General features: G+C 34.7%; 1 protein-coding gene across 1 annotated transcript in view; it reads right to left on the minus strand.

Moving 5' to 3' along the window:
- Positions 1-17,500, minus strand: part of LOC135219684 (uncharacterized) — a 278,928-nt gene that overhangs the window by 245,551 nt on the left and 15,877 nt on the right. The gene's annotated exons all lie outside the window — the stretch shown is intronic.

Genomic DNA, 17,500 nt, shown 5'->3' on the forward strand with positions numbered 1-17,500 from the left:
AAACCACATACCAAGCGAATGTCCGATACTTGTACAGAAACACTACAAAAAGAGGCCTGATTCATTAGCAAAAGCCCTCCACTGGAGCCTGTGTAAGACACACCAGTTAGCTTGCAGTAATAAATGATACGAACACCAACCAACCTGAGGGAGTGATAGAAAACGAGCATCCAAAGGTACTCTGGGACTATGGTATCAGAACAGTAGGGTGATACGTGCCAATAGACCAGACTCGACGTTAATTGACAAAATCAAGAAGAAAGTATCACTCATTGATGTCGCAATACCCTGGGACATCAGAATGGATGAGAAAGAAAAAATTATTAAGTATCAAGACCTGAGAATAGAAATAAGAAGGATATGGTTTATGGCAGTTGAAATTGTACCCGTGATCATAGGGGCATTAGGCACGATCCCAAGATCCCTGAAAAGGAACATGGAAAAACTAGATGCTGAAATAGCTCCAGGACTCATGCAGAAGTGTATGCTACTAGAAACAGAGCACACAGTAAAAAAAACACACAGTAGAAAAAAAAAGTTATGGACTCCTAAGGAGGCAGGATGCAACCCGGAACCCTACAATATAAAAACCACCCAGTCGAATAGGATGACTGTGATAGAAAACATAAATAATAATAAACTATTTAGCGTGGCCTATTCACTATAGAGCCAATCAAAACTAGTATCATTAAAAGAAACTAACAAAAACTAATTTCGTATGTATAACCAATAAAAATCATCATTTCTTGTCGGCGGGACACTAATGATAGCTAACAAAAAGATGTCTAATACAGCAGGAAAAGATGCAGTGGAGCCTAGTAAACCTCTCCGGCTAAAAGCAAGCATGAATGAATAATAACAAACATGCACGCGCGCCTGCTCTTCTTGACTTCTCGGGCATTTAGTGCAGCCACAACAAATACATGATGAAGATTCTCAGTTGCAATACTTAGCTTCAGTTTCGCTATCACATCTACGAGAACCGAAGTCCTAAACATAACCAACAGTATTATTTTTGATGAATGTCAAGCAACTGGCATCCTTAATTTAGATATCATTTGATTAACTTGATTGCTATCGGTAAAGAACCTGAAAAGAGGTACATTAGTCAGCAGATTTTGTTCGAACATATGAATAAAAACGCCATTCTGAAATCGCAAACCACCGCCAAAGCTGAATAATGATCATGACAAGGATACATCATAATCTAGAGTTGCGTCGCCTAACGTAACCTGATGTGGGGCGCCTCTTCCTACTTGGGACGAGTTCGGTTTCAATGTTGTCAGGACCGTTACCGACTTCTAACTCAACACCCTTTTCAAAAGGTCTCTTCTGATCCAAAAGGTTGGATTCCTATCTCTCCTCAAACCTGATTTGGTGCCAATAACGTGGTCAACATTTCTGCCTATTTTTTGAAAAATTCCACAATTAACGTTCTTCGTAACCCTGCCAAAAAAGAGACTATTAAACAAAGAAACACAACGAAACCAAACCAAAAAATATAACTTCCCCAAACTTTGTTAGAGGGAGTAATAATAATGATTCACCGAGGGTGACGTTAGATAAAGTGAAAATATTATCGCTCTACATATCACTTCGTATATTACCTTTATGGTTATTAAGGCACAACATATTCGGGCAAGTCTCATTACTTGGACATAAAATGAGCAAGACTTTTACAATACGTTAAGAACGCTGCCCATGCAACTTGACCGAGTGCTGACATTCAACCTCAACTTCCAAGTACTTGTTTCTAGTGCAGCCTATTATTCTTCCCCATAAGAAAAATAAAAATACAAATAAATCAACAGACATTAAAAAATCCCACAGTGATGATTAAAAACCTTCACCAGGAAAAATACCAATAAGGATCTTAACATAGACTCGTCGATCGCCTAACGATTTTTCTTTCACCAATGATTCGTTACTCAAGTTGGATACAACTGAGGATTATGAGTAGTCTGATGTTCTATAACGAGGTCGGGTTGTCAGGCATGAGGACAGAAACAAGTATTATACAAGCTTGCTATGTCACGTACAAGCGGAATTATTATTAATATTGGTGATCTTAGTTCATTTTTTTATAAAGACACGCACACTAATTCTCTCTCTCTCTCTCTCTCTCTCTCTCTCTCTCTCTCTGTATATATATATATATATATATATATATATTATATAATAATATAATATATATAATATATCATATATATACACATGTAATAAAGACCAGAGCAACGATGATGTGGACGTTTTTTCATGGGTTTAATTTTATATATATATATATAATATATATATATATAATATATATCATGTAATATATATGTATATATATAGTAATATTAATATATATATATATATATATATATATATATATATATATATATATATATATATACTCCATATATACATATACATACATATATATATATATATATATATATATATATATATGTATGGTATGTATGGTATATATATATATATATATATATATAATATATATTTAATTTCTATATATATACATATATTTACATATTTTATATATATATATATATATATATATATTAAAAAATTAAAACCCATGAAAAAAACGTCCACATCATCAGTTGCTCTGGACGCCTATACACAAAACGCTCACCACAATGAAGTCGACTAACCTAAAAAGCATTGCACCACTCGGCTGAATCTCCCTTTGCTACATACATTCCACTCTATCTAACCAGCACTTTCAGAGACAACCCAACACTTCTAAATAAATCGGCAAATAATCTTAAAACAAAACTACCCCTCGTTTTCTGTCGGGATAACCTTCATTCCATATCCCTGCTTAAAAGAATTAACCTTACGTAACCCCTCATACTTCACATAAACCAGGATATATTTTTACCTCAGCGAAATCCTTGCTTTTCTTTCATTTAGTTTTCACAAGCTTTTCACTTAAGCCATTCACTGCCAGCGCATGATCCGCATTCCCCGTTTCTTGCCATAGCCCTCAAAGCTCTCCCCTTATTGGGTATCCATCCTGCAAGGCCCTTAACTTCCCCACTCAAGATCTTACCCTGCACTTCCTGGTATTAAAAGCAATGTTAAAAACCTATCATTCTTACAGCTACCCATGTCACCTTTTTAATATATTTGCTGGCAAGACTGACGTAATTTTAGGTTTATTTTTGCATTTTCCTCCATATTTTAAGTTTGTCATGTTTAGCTTCAATAGGATTTCATACTAGAAAATCATTACTTTCTTTGCGGTTTTTTTAAGAGCCACAGACACACAATCACAATAAACTTCGTAAAACACACCATACTAAGTGGTAAAATTAAGACCTTCAAGCAAACATACATCTCGTATATATAATTATTATATATACACATTATACACACAATTATATATATATATATATATATATATATATATATATATATATAATATTTAATTCTAATACATGCAACAGACCAATGGGCGTAAATTACTTCCCAAGTATACGCATACACAAGCGTCGATCGCGAGTATATTCCCCCAACAAATACACATACTCCCCCCCTCGACATATATACATACATACATATACATATATAATATGTATATATATTATATATACATATATATATATATATATATATATATATATATATATATATTATATATATACGTACTGTGATCCTTTCCTTTCATCACTGCGTTGTACAGCTAGAGATTTCATGGTGTGTACTGTAATTGCATTTTTGTCATGTAACTGGTTTTTGATTGACTTGCCAGAGTGAAAAATAAAAAAGTCTATGGAGAGGGAAATGTGAGGAATTTATTGCAGAAATCATTGACACACTCATATATCTATATATATATATATATATATATATATATATTATATATAATATATGTGTGTGTGTGTGTGTGTATATATATGTATGTATATATATATATAATATATATATTACATACACATTCAAATTTTGGTGTAATAATAATATTCATGTACCAACAGACACACAGATAAAATATCTATGTTATATATCTACTATATAATATATAGTATTTAAATTAAATAGCCCATTCAAACATTTGTGTATACACACAAGACCACACACCCCACACACATATATATATATATATATATATATATATATCACATGTAAATAAAGACATGACACACATATATATACTGTATATGGCTGCTTTGAAACTCTCAGCAATATATTTCCAAAGCCATGTATTTCATAAAAACTCACTTGGAAATATATTCATAGACGTCCTGAATTAAAAAAGGTCACTCTTCGATCGCAGGGTCGCCAAGTTCCAGTTGAGGAAACGTCGGAATATTAGCTGCAATTACAAACATCAATATATAACGCACAAAGCACATGGGAACACGTATTCGAATGGCACGCCAGTGGCGGCCAACTGGTATTACGCAATAATAACAATGATGATAATCAAGCAGCTCATGCTCATTTTGTTTCATAAAATCTCTCTCACCCTCTCTCTCTCTCTCAGGAAGAAAGGAAGGAATAGAGGAAGAGGAGTAGAGGAGAGGAGATACAGACAACGAAATGGATGATGATGATAACTGGAAGATAACTGGTAGCAACCGTAGCAGGTGAGTGGGCAGGTGAGAGAGAGAGAGAGAGAGAGAGAGAGAGAGAGAGAGAACTTCCCTCCCACCAGATCGATACGAACATCTATGTTTGTGAGCGAGTGTGTACGTATGTCCGACCGTCCGCTTCCACAGCCAACGCCACACTGTTGCTTATTCTATCCACTCCATGGAACACCAAACCTCTACACACAAACAAACATATACACACACATGTATAGAACACATGATCGAAGAGTAACACACTTGTCACACCTGTGCGGCTGGGTTCCAACCACCATGGTACCATCATCCCCGCACACATGTGTACACGTGTGAATATCGCTCGTAGCATAACATTAAGCGCGTCAGCAAATAACCGTGAAAGCATTCTCAAGAGCATCAGACAATAGCGTATCATACCAGTTTAAAAACTCATATCTCTCTCTCTCTCTCTCTCGGCTCTCTCTCCCCTCCCCCCTCTCTTCTCTCCTCTCCTCTCTCTCTCTCTCTCTCTCTCTCTCTCTATATATATATAATATATATATATATATATATATATATATATATATTATATATACATACACATATATATATATATATTATATATATATATATATATATATATATATACATATATATATATATATATATATATATATATATATATATACATACAACATATATATTATATATATATATATATATATATATATATATACATATCTATATATATATATATATATATATATATATATATATATATATGCACGCACACACACACATATTATATATATAATATATATATATATATATATATATATATATATATTATATATATATATATATATATATATAAACGTGCAAGCACACACAGATTCAAAAATCATACTCATACGTACACACAAACACGCACGAATAATATAAACTTGTATCGTGAAACGTACACAGCCAGCATACAGTACATCAATTATTATATCTATAAAACGTATATGTATATGTGTTAAATACGTAAAATACATAGATATATTAACACATATATGTATGCATATACATATATAAATAATACATTTATATAACTATAATCTAATGTGCCTGTGTATGGATGTGTATGTTCGCATATGTGTATATATACATAAAAATATATACTATATCATATATATATATATATATATATAAGTAATGTGAGTGTGTACGGATGTGTAAGTTTGCATATAAGTATATTGTAGGTGTTAGTGTGTACGTATGTGTATAAATTTGTATATCCCCAAACCATCTATGTATTATATATAAGAACACATATTTTAATATCGTATATATATATATATATATATATATATATAAAACTAAACGAAATAGGCAGAATAGAAAATTATTCTGAAGACTAAGAAGTGAAAACATTTTATGACCAAAGGCAATGATAATACTTTTAGAAATCACAAACTCATTTTACGCACACATTCATGATGAACCGACATGCATACACACACACACACACACTATATATATATATATATATATATATATATATATATATATATATATATATATATGTATATATATACAACACATGCTTTTATGCTCCTAAACTAACTAGACTGAAACAACAAAGGAAACAATATTATGGAAGATAAGATGTCAACATTAAAAACCGGAGCATACTCCCGGCCGTAATGATTCCCAAGAACAAGTCTTTCTGGAATACGCCCTTCATCTCCAGTGTTAAATCGGAGGGTTACATAGTTAAAACGGTGAAAACAAATCCATTCACTTTAATGAGCCAGATGGCATCACAGGAAACAGATGTTCATCAACTTGAGCACCATAATCAATATCGAGACGAGATCACCCATCAAAGTATTCGTTGAATTCATCCAAACGCGTCCTTTCGCTGTAAGGAGATTTCGTCAAGTCATCGGCCACACTTGTCCCGGTTATCCTTTGTAAATCTGGGATGGAATGTTGCCATTTAAGTGAAGGTGAAGGACAGAAAATGGCATATGATGTATTAGACCGTCTTATGAACGGAATTCAATATAGAATTTAGGCCAAAGGCCAGGTGCTGAGACCTCTGAAGTCACTTAGCGCTGAAGCGGACATTGACTGTAAAGGGTTTGAAAGGTTAAACATGAGGAAAACATCGCAGTTGCACTATGAATCAATTGTTAGGAGAGCGTGGAAAATAAGATGGAAGAAAGAGAATATGAAAGGAACTACCCCTACGGGGTAAACAGTCTTATGCATTCAACACGAAATCTATTATATGAATTACATGAATTCCCTAACTACTTTCAGAGAGAGAGAGAGGAGAGAGAGAGAGAGAGAGAGAGAGAGAGAGAGAACGTCCTTGAAACACTTCCTGGCATAATAAACATTCATATTACTGCACAACTGTCGTTACTAATTCCACAACGGTCTTTAATTTACACTATGATTCAAACAAGCCCTATCTGGAATATACAATGCCCGGGAGGCAACAACAAGTACAGGTGTTCTTTTGATACCAGGAATATATTTTGCCAGGTTCAACGGTCATAAAATAGCAGGTATCATCACTATCATTACCTTATCACGAATGATAAGACAATGACGTCAGAGATACGGATAATAAAGGTATATTTCCTAGATAACACCGGAGCGTTTCCTTCACAGGGGACATGATGGGAGCTCTTTGTCGCTAAATGCATCAGCTTTTCTCTTGAGGCACAAGAACTTATTGTACATCTAATATTGGTGTAAACACTATTTGCAGATAATAACCCGGGGAATACTGATAATATATCAACAAGCGCAAAAACTTTGGAATCATTCATTACCAATTTCAGAGTTAATCATCCATCTCCTAATATTGATCCATTTTCTTAACCGACTTATGATAAACCTCGTTTTGTCCTGGAGGTAAATAATCATCAATAATGACTTTCAAGAGCACAAGAAGCTTTCCCTGCCACCGAATAATACTTTCTACATATTTACCAATTGGGTTAAGTATATAATCAACCTTGCACATTTATAGGTGGTCGGTCACGTAAAAATCACACACAAAGTCGAAATAAACCTGAAATTAAGTGAAGACGGTATATGTTGCTAATAACCATCGCTGAAAATATTAGATCTCTGCTTACTTTAAATGCACTGCACGGAGATTATCGCTTGCAGCAGTGAATAGTTTAGCCTCAGGACAAGGTTTGAATTTTTGTACTGGATTTTCCGGAAATTTATATAATGTCTCTGATGAAACAGCACTCAAGACTTAACATTAATTAGCATGTACTGTAAACAAATAACAACTACCATCTAAAACTCCTAAGATGCTCACTGTCTAGTTTAATTTTTCTGTTCTGAACACAAGTATTTTAACGAATGTCATCACCTAAGAAAAGCCTTTCTTTACCAAATTCAATTTCAACAAACAACCCCAATCTGGCCTTCTGTTTTGCGTGCTTGCCTCGAGTCTTTGCAAAAATCATTATCAAAATGTCAGTCACGACGTTCACACCAGAGTGACACCTACACCCACTCTGGAACTCCCAAACTCCTATAAATCAGATTTTCAAACTTGTTTGCCACCTCTAAGCGCGTTCACTTTCAGTACAAACAACTGGCGGTGTGCCGAAATTCCTTCCTTCAACCTAGAGGGCAAATAACCTTTTTTGGAGTTTGTCATGGTATCTGCATATATATATATATATATATATATATATATATATATATATATATATATATATATATCTATATCTGATATATATATATATATATATATATATATATATATACATGAAAAGAAGTATTTCTAGATAAATACGTGTTTAAATCTCTATCTTGTCTTTTCTTCTATCCTCTCTCTCTCTCTCTTCTCTCTCTCCACACCACATTATATTTATATATATTATATCTTAATAATATATCTATATAATATATATATATATATAATATATATGTCTCTTATATATATATATATAGGAATATATATATATATATCTATATATATAGATATATATATAATATAATTAAATATAATATAATAACTATATAATATATACATATATATTTAACTAAATATATATAAACAGATATATATAACATATAATCTATATATAAGTATAATATTATATATATAATATATATTAATATATATTATATATTAATATAATCTAAATATATATATATATATAGTCTAAATATATATATACATATATATTAAATATATATATACATATCTTATATATATAATATATTATATATTATAATAGACATATATCTATCTATATATATATATATATATATATATATATATAATATAATATATAATAATACATACATACATACATACATAAATACGTATATATATGTGTGTGTATAAACGGTTCTGGACAAAACTAAGATTGACAGCGCGCCGACATCACCGATGACACAGAAGAGAACAAAACCAGCAACAACAGCTATGTCACTGAAATTTCAGCGCTGGAGCAGAAAAGTCGGAACTGAAGCATCAGCCGGACTTGACTCTTACATTTTCATTCCTGCAGCGTTAAGTTAGAAAGTTACTCAAACCTAATCCTGGGAGCCGGAGATCCTGGTTAAAATTCAACTGGACTGCCCACAAGACAGATTCACTAAGCAGGGTTGGCGAAACTCGCAAGAAATAAGTAGCAAACTTAGATGCATTGGGCTCTGCCAACTTGGTTTCTGGAATCTACTTCCACGAGGGTTTCCCTCGAGATTTGGTTCATGAAGCAAAATGATTGTTATAAAGAACAAACTTTTTGGGGTATTCATATTCAGAATAATGCCAATGTTAAACATTTACGTGATGGGTACTCAAATCAAGATGGTTGAAATACAAAGTACACAAAGGATACACTTACCGAGCCAAATTTTATATAATAATATTAATACTAGTCGTACTTCACAGGGACATCAGAAAGCACTTAACGACTGTCATTTACAGGGACGATCAAAGTGTCCCAATCTTACTTTCTTTTATAAAATTGAATTTGCATGTTCCTGTCTACAAATAATCAGTGGCTGACGTTCTCAAGGCAAGGCGAGGTTGATCAAACGTTTTCATTGTTTATATAAGTGTATGTGGTTCCTAATGAAATTTATAATGACATATTCAACATTGCACATATCTTAGTCTCATTAATATTTTTTTATGCTAGTTTGTAGTACATAGCTTGCTGGTCTGTGCAGAACGACAGTTCGCTTCGTGAAAAATGTTATGATGTCCCCGTAGACTTTCACACATTCAATTCATTGTAACAAAATAAGCCAAATTTCAGAGAAATCGTCATCTTGTCTGCATTACAGAACTACCACTATCCGAAAACAAAGTGTCTAGAAAATCCCGTAGGTTTCTCACGAATTTTTTTAACTATACTTCTTTAGCTTGAGTTTTTCTAACCATTTGCAGTTTTGCTGGTAGCAAAAAATGGCCACCCAAATTAAAATCACCTAAATGACCTCATTAGAGCTTTATTCGAAGGAGTAATATCTTTTAAAATAGTTCTGTCAGTAAAGAAAATGCGACAGGTATAGCCACACGTACAGTAACGTGATCATGGAAAACCTGTTACACAAGCTAAGACTAGAGTTATTATTTCTGTTTTCAGATCCACATACCGATATAGCATACAAAGTAGCCTAACAAACGTGATCTTTCGATTTAGCTTGAAAGAAGGCACAACATATTAACACGGAACTTGATAAACAGCCAACCACAAAACAACGATACACCGATTTTTTCTTTCCTTCCAGCTATGCTGATCCAAAGGCTCTTTCCCAGTGACATCACTCACAGCAACTTATAACCGCATGACATCTGGCCCATTCCGGCCTCTCGGGGTAATATTGCTTTTAATAACACAGCCCCGCCGCGCTGCAGCCTCGCCAAAAAGACACTTGCGATGCAATTTCATATACTCTCAGCACAAACCTCTTGTAATAAATAAAGAAATAAATGAATTAATGAAATGTCAACAACCTTCTAAATAGTAACCCGAGGAAAGAACGCAATTGGATTTATTTTTTAACTGGCCCAGCTTCATAATATGAATGAACAATTAAATATTTGCTCCTCTTATGTAGTACGAGGAAATAGGTATGGGCCTGCCGTGATAGGATGTTTATCCGCAGTATCCTTCGTTTGTAGAGGTTTCCTACAAACTTCCTATACATGACGAAATTTTGGTCTTCACTGTAATCTCGGCCACATTATATTCAACCGAATAAAAATAAAAACTGCACGAACTCACACATCAGCACACACTAGTATGTATTTACACACACAAACACACACACACACACATATATATATATATACTATTATATATATATATATATAAATATATATATAATATTATATATATATACATCACAGTTTTAAAGTTTTGTCACCAACACTGACGTGCGAGAGCTTCCTAAGAAATTATAATTCAGGTGTGTGTGTGTGTGTGTGTGTGTGTGTGTGAGATGAGAGAGAGAGAGAGAGAGAGAGAGAGAGAGAGTAGATATATCAACACTTTCAATATTAAAATATTTCCGTCTGTAAACAGAAACTTTTCTGTAAACTAATCTCATTTCTGAAGATGCAAACTGCCGAGAACTGCTCAAGTTCAACGCTTTGCATCACTAAACCAAAGGAATTGCTAAGTCTTGGCAGAATATTACGTAAACCTTGTACTTGAAACACGAATGAATATGCCCATTCCGTTTAAACCTAATGTGTAAATGAAAATTTTGCTATTCAATTAGCGCCAAAGAATAGACTTTGGTAGGTTTATCCTGACCAAGTGGTTATTAATGCATAAGAAATCAATCGTATGTAAATTAACAACAATTCTTGAGATTGTTCAAAATAAAATATAGTCAACAAAAACACCTTAATGTGGCAAGATAATTAACCAAACAAAAATGTACGTGAGAAACCAAACATCCCACAAAAGCATTGAGAGCTCCTAACCAGGGAAAATATGGCTTTTACCTCGTAAACTCCTCTGAAGGCAGTACAGGTTTTGTAATTTATTTACAATGACCCGGTCTTATTATACCTGACGACTTATGCGGTACTCGTAAACACAAGACACACGCATGTGTGCGCGCACACACACAACCAGTAAAGAATGGATCTCAAACCGAAGACACGGTTGACAAACATCAACAGTTGGATCTAAGAAATACTTTCTCCACGGTGAATTCTCTCAACATATTACGATAATTAGCTCATCAATATTCAATTACATGTAAGTAATATGACTGTTATCTCCTTTCAATGCAAATAATTATTGTGACTTAAAATCTAAAAAAAGTAACTTTCAACTACGGTATACATTTTACTTTTTCTAAGTCTCCACATTTTGTAGCCTTTCCATTCTTGTCTTGTATTCTACACTACAAAAGGAATCATCTCAGTGTCTCAGCTATAACTGACTACTACCTTGGTAGATGTAAGTGGTACTATCTGGTCATTGGTGAACAAGAGGTGCTGACTACATGGGATTCTAATATACGGAATCCCAAGTCAGAGGAGGGCCTCACGGAGGGTTAAGTACCCCTTGGAAAAGGAAGTGTCCCTAAAAATCTGGTTATCACCCCTTCCTCAGGACAATGGTTATCATATGCATAAGTTTACTGGGACTTGTGCCATATTGGTGAGAGCATTACAACCGTCCACGAACTCCGCTAATTTAGGATGTCAGTGGTTTAGGGCAGCCATATAATATAGCGCGTTGGACTGTGGAACAGCCTCCCAGGGGATGTCATGCAACTGGAACTTCAGAAATTCAGGTCAAGATGCAATGCAATACTACCCTAACACTATTCTCCTTGCAGTATAATACACTTCATCTATTTATTAGTTAATTAATTTTCTTTAGTAAGTTGGATTTCTTATTTATGTATTTCCCTTTCCTCCTCTTACTCCTTCCTAATGAACACCATATTCTTTGGAAGCTTGAATTTCAAGTCAATGGCCGCTGTAGGGTTGTTACATATCAACAGGTTTAATCTTCTCAATAATAGTAATAGAAATGAAATAAAAAATGTCATATAATAATGAGGCGTTCACAATATTAAGGGCCTGATTATAAAAAAAGAATCGTGAGAAAAACGCGTTTGTAAATTGGCATTTTCAAACACGCATATCACCACCCTTGTTAGATAATGGGATTTTCGACCACTTTGGAGTCTACATATGCAAGTACGCTTTTCCATGGGTAAAGTAGGATATTTCTAGAAGACTTTGGAGCACAAAAAAAGCGACTTGGAGCGCTGAGGACCCTTAATATTGTGAACGCCTCATAGTATACTATATATATACATACATACATATATATATTTATATATATACATATATATATATATATGTATATATCATATATATATATATATATATATATATTTTTTTCATATATATATATATATATATATATATATATATATAATTTTTTCATATCCATATGTGCACGAAATGCAGATAAATATAATTCTATACGTTTTATATACACAAACGCAGGATACATTAAAGTTAACTTATTATAATTTACTGAGTATGTGTGTAACCAAAACAGTGAATGCCTATCTAGGAACGTCCTTAAAACTGGAAAATATTTGAGAATCCTCTCATTTTCTAAAATGGCCTCGGTATTGTGACCTGCTTTGTAAATCTAACGTGCCTCTCTCCGTGTGCAAAAGGAATACAAGATGAGAAACCTGGATTACTTCAAATAGACAAAGAAACCATCCATCTTCCTTCCAAAGAGTTTACCAGTTACTTGATTGCATTATCATATATGTCTAATAGAATACAAACTCGTTGGGTATGATGCAGCATTGTATTCATTGCGTAAAACATGACTGCGTGCGTTATTTCTGTTCTACATTACACCACTCTACTTATTCTGCTGGAAAAAAAAATGAAGGCAGGAACTTTTAGGAGGAAAAAATGAAATGATTCAACCCCAAAATGAAGTCTACGCATTCACGAAGCCACGTTTACATAACCGGGCGGCGAGGCGCGATCTTCACAGAAACCGGTGATGCCTCAGCTGCCCTGAGCACTTAATCCAAGAGGCTGATTTATAGCACGGCCCTTTATCTAACATTCTGCACTTTGAGGCCTTGTATGGAAGCCACTCACGAAGCAAACTCAGCCGTTTGTTCGGGTTTATATTCGGTGGTTTAAGCAATTAATTATCCATTAGAGATGTCACCATCTCCAATGTTCATCCATAAACAAAATCACATAAAGACATTATATAATACCAATCCCCTTTTTGCATGTTGTAAAGCCAGCAAAGCTGAGCCAAAGATCCCACTCAGCAGACAAAGTCAAGGTAATTATGAGTTCATAAAACACACACACACACATATATATATATATTATATTTCTATATTTTATATATTATAATATATCTATATATATAATATATATATATAATACAATTTGATAATATTATATAGAGACATATTATACGTGTGTGTGTGTGTGTGTGTGTGTGAGCCTGCGCACTCATAAGATAAAAAATAATACATAACTCATGTTAAACACTGCTTCGACTTCCAACCGTGATCTTCGGTTAAGCCTAGCCGTCTGCCACAGCATGAAAAATGGTGGGCCATTATTGGAGAAACTAGGTCTTGTAGCAGGAGAACAATAATGTGTGAAATAAATTAAACGAATAAGTTCGAGCCTGCAGATGATCCGGAGATTAAACAATACTGTAGCTGTGTGGGAATTTGCTTTACTAACTTATATACGTTATTTTATGTTTATACATTCATTGATCAAAATAAATGTTTTGTTTCACTAATAATAAGTGTTCCACTATTTCCATAGTAGTTTATAACGAGTGCAAATCAAACGTATGTGTGTGGATGGATGAATGTATGTGCACAAGAACTACTCAAGTGTATATTAGTAATGTACAGCAATAAGTTTGCCAATGTATGTGTGAAGTTTGTCCACCCAAGGCTTCCTAACAAAATGTTTCTTAGCCATCAAGTAACGTGTTCATGATGATGCTCGATAACATCACGATACCTTCACGAAGGAAGTGTCGTCTGTTATATACCTACGAATGTGTATCTTAATCGTGCAACATCGTAATCACTTATTTTTGCTTTTGCCTCCTTGACCTTGTAAACAACATGAATGTACAAAAGGTAAAAAAGCGGGTGAAATCCTTAAGAAAGCAACCAGTATGGCTAGAATTTCTTTGGCTTTCCTAAATGTACCTAGACAACAAGAAAAAGAAAGCGAGCACCTACAAAATATCAATAAACGACGAGATCAAATTAATGAGAGACATAGGAGGACTTTCAAGAAATGGCAAGACCATAATCTTACCTAAGCTCATACTTTAAGTGGTGAGTTATGAGTGAAATCAGAGCTGGAGCCTTTCACAACATTAGTGCCGGATCACTGGGCCTCCTACACAGACACTGAAGCATTCGCTTTCCCTGTTCTTCTCGCTTCCTGGATGTCCCTTTCGGAAAACTTTCTAGCCATCTGTCCAACATTTTCAGGATTATCTTTGTCTCCTCCACCGTAATACCCACATATTGTACACTTTTAACCGACTAACGATCTTCCATTATATGCGCATGACCAAACCAGTTCAAAACCCACTGATCCCTCCTTCCACATACGCCAAACGTTCTATCAATTTCCCCACGTCTCTACAAATGCCTCACCCTTTCAGTTCCCTTAAAGACATTTACTTTCCAAACAGTTCACATTCTTTCACTATTTATTGCAGTTGCTATTCACTATCACATACCACTACTGTATTATCTGCATAGGGCATTCTACACTATTCATGACCCAATTTCTTATTCCATAATTTGATATTGCATCTAGTGTCTTTTCTGTTAACACTTGCATCAATCCATCCATAAAGACATTCTACAACCATGAAGATCTGACACTCTCCGACCCACCATTTCTAACACACTACCCTTCCGTGACAATAACGTTTCATTCCTCTCAAAAACATATTGTCAACTGTTTTCACCCTCAGCATCTCTACATTGCCTCTTCATGGATTCTATCATGTATGCTACATAAAGCCTTTTGCTTTTACTTTCAACTTCCTCGCTGAACTTCTTTCAACAGACAAATCATCCACACACCCTCTACATTGTCATTCCCACACTGTTCTTCCCAACTAGATTCATCCGCTACCTATCTTACGTTCTCTTTCAAGATCCTACGTATCTTCCCTAGTACGCGAAGCATAGTTATGACTTATAATTCTGACAGTATCCTGTATCACCTTGACCCGTACTCAAAGGGGCAATTATTTCTCTTAGCCTAAAACACCCTGGTCAGGAAATCAATCAAACTTTCACTACAATATCCCAGCATCTCACTTGCAATCTCATCAACTTTGCTGACATTAGATTTTCCAACCTCTTCACTGCCCTCCTTACATCCTCAACACACATCCACAAGCATTTTTACGTATATATATTGGTAAACATATATACGGAAGATGGACCAGTGCTCTGAGATGGTTTAGTCAAGTAAAAGGATTGAAGGACATCTTAAGTTTAAAAAGTGCATGATACTCCATTGTAAAGAGAAATGTGTAGAAAGTTATGAGCCTCTAGGCTGGAATAGGGACCAATAAAAATGTTCATTAATATCCAGGAAGCACAACAAAAGTGATTACAAAAAGATAAATGACTGAGACAGTATGATCCTGAACAGTCTGCGTAGGTTTACGAACAGGCAAATGTTCTGGAAATTAACTGTGCAAGAATTTCGGCCATGATTCTGCAATTACAAAATGAATGTGTCATTGAACACTTTTTTCCCTTTTCCTCTGGAGCAACAACTGGCAGGGGCCATAATCAAGACCGTCTGAAGGACCTGGTGTTAAGACCTCTTCTACAACGCATCTTATAAAGAAGCTTGAAAAGATTACACATAAGGGGGGAGCCCATTACAATAACATATATCTGTTGATACACACTTGGGACTCCCATTGCCGATGCCAACATGAATCTTAAATGTGTCTTGTAAAACGTTGATTAGAAAGGTAGAACCATCTTGCACACTTCTCTGGTGATAAAGCTGATAGTTCATTAAGTGGGTCTCGACATCAAGAAAAGCCATGATACCACTGGAGTTGTTACTGAGGACGAGATCTTGGAGATCCACAGTAATGTTGAAGCTGTAGCGACAGGAAATGAAGGCCACTAAAAATGTACCAACTGGCTAATGACAAAGTCAAGTTAGTTTCCATGTGGAGTTTTCACATTCTCTTGTAAAAATGCAGATGTCAGTTATCATCGACAACCTTGGGAGTCTTAACGAGGGATGACCACTTGAGTAGCTTGGCGGTTTGTCATTTGAATTCAACTATATGTTTTCCCACGATCTCCTTCAACCTGGCCTTGTCCTGTAAAATGGCATCAGTCTTGACTAGTTAGACCTTGTTCTGTAAGATATAAATGGCAATTTTTTGTGACAAAGATGTATGTAACTTTAGTGGTAGTTACCTTCACAGATTCGTTTAAACAGGTGCTTGAAGGAGGAGCAGTCACTGAAACCTTATAGTCTGAATTCAACCCCTTTGCAGTGATGGGAAACCTTCGTATGATAGTCAACTTGCCAAGATAATATCTAGTATTCAGGAAGGCCACTTTCAGGTTGCCTCCAATAACCTTTGTCAGATTCTGTGCCCTTCTTTTGTTGACTTTCAGGGGTTGGTTAATAAATAACAAAGACCAGGATGCTCATGTCGAGGAGACTTGTCTCCCACTTTCAGGAAGGTGCCATTAAGAAATTCCCGTGACAATTACGGCTCCGTTTTGACGAAGAGTCTACTATCACCTGGAATCAAAATATATGACTATAAAGAAAACGACCCTGAGGCCTTACATATCAAAGAACATCGTTATCGAGTTTTCTGTACAACGTA

The sequence above is a fragment of the Macrobrachium nipponense genome, chromosome 1 (assembly GCF_015104395.2).
Source record: "Macrobrachium nipponense isolate FS-2020 chromosome 1, ASM1510439v2, whole genome shotgun sequence".
NCBI lineage: Eukaryota > Metazoa > Arthropoda > Malacostraca > Decapoda > Palaemonidae > Macrobrachium > Macrobrachium nipponense.